Source organism: Malurus melanocephalus, unplaced genomic scaffold, assembly GCF_030028575.1.
Source record: "Malurus melanocephalus ecotype Western Australia unplaced genomic scaffold, MMel_1.1 scaffold_3020, whole genome shotgun sequence".
NCBI classification, from domain to species: Eukaryota; Metazoa; Chordata; class Aves; order Passeriformes; family Maluridae; genus Malurus; species Malurus melanocephalus.
The window spans coordinates 3,384-4,798 of NW_026626252.1; the positions used below are offsets into that span (position 1 = coordinate 3,384).

Sequence of the window (1,415 nt, forward strand, 5' to 3'; positions counted from 1 at the left end):
CAGTAACTGGGTTTGCAACAGCACAGACCCCTCAGCAAAAGGTGAGTTACCCTAACAGGTTGTGAAGTTACATCGCTGTTTGGGGGATAAATGCAGGGAGTTGTATTTTCTCCAGGGGAGAGGAATCAGAACACAACATATTCAGCAGACCAAGCTGCTGTTCCAAGGCTGCTCCTGCAGTAACACACAAGCCCCAGGAAGCCAAAAGCAAAAGACACAGACCCTGGGCTCCCCTGGTGTTGCCTTGTTCACTATCGTCTGTTCCTTTGCTGCTCTCCCTTTTCCTCAAACTATTCCCTGGGGTTTGTTCCACTTTCTGCCAAGATCACAACATCAAAACCCACACCATGATCTCTCCCATCTTTTCTGATCACTCAGCAGATACTGAAGGGGAGAAAGTGAACATGCTGTCCATGGCTGTGCTGGGTTTGAGAGTTCTGCTGGCAAAGAGCATCGCCTTCAATACACTCATGAGTATCAAGTTGTTCCTTTTCTGAGGTAAGGGAGCACTCAGCTATCAAACAGCAATTCCTTGGCTCAATTCCATTAAATGTGATTTAAAATCACTCTTATTCTTCCAGATATGAGGAATGAAGGCAAGAGGAACATGAAGAAGAGCAGGAAAGAGCGTGAACCAGCAGCACAAGGGGTTGAACCAGCAGTGTCAGAGCTGCTTACAGTGACCACCCAGGACACAAAGCAGCACWKTCCCCTGGAGACACTGAATGCTGTTCACTCCTGCCTGGCCAGCTGATTTACACTGAAGAGTTTGAAGTGCTTTTGCTGTTTCCCCTCCTCTGAGAATTGAGGAGAGTAGGTTTATCCTCATCCTCCTCCTGAGTAGATCTCCCCTTTCTCCACCATTTGCATAGAAATGTCCAGCCTGCTTCAACAGCTTTGAAAACCCCAATGCTTGCTACAGATTTATGGCATTTCAAAAGCCCCTTTCCCAGGCACCTTGTGTCACTGCCTGGAGAACTGGAGTGTTACGGCTGAGGGAATTCAAGCCCATTAATTGCCATTTGTAGCTTTGGGGTTTAGATCATTTTAATACCAAAAATTGCGTGTATTGTAGATGAGAAGAGCTGTGTAGGATCTGAAGTGATTCAACTCAACCAGGTAATATTTAACCAGAGAAGCATTTCTTATTAATCCTGTATTTCTTCTGCTGAATCTATCACACATGTATTTTAGGTTCTGTAGTAGTGATGAAAATAAAATGTGAAAAAGCAGTGCTTTTTCTATGCGTTTTCTTCTGAATGTGGGATTCAGGTTGCTGAAATCCAGCTATCCTAGAACTGGAAACACAGCTTTGATTAACACAGATTTCCTATTGGCTGAATTTGTCTCTTCCAGACTGTGCTGTGCAGGGAAGGGTCTCTTTGGAACATTCAAGAGCTTCAGTGAGGAGAGAC

At 44.9% G+C, this 1,415-nt stretch overlaps 1 long non-coding RNA gene across 2 annotated transcripts; it reads left to right on the plus strand.

Moving 5' to 3' along the window:
• LOC130588006 (uncharacterized) lies at positions 1-1,175 on the plus strand. 2 transcript variants are annotated; one of them, XR_008966889.1, is made up of 3 exons: positions 1-41; positions 379-498; positions 582-1,175. It is a non-coding gene; the product is annotated as an uncharacterized LOC130588006 (long non-coding RNA). The 2 variants fall into 2 exon arrangements; XR_008966888.1 differs by having other exon boundaries at positions 382-498.
• The last annotated feature ends 240 nt before the right edge of the window (positions 1,176-1,415 follow it).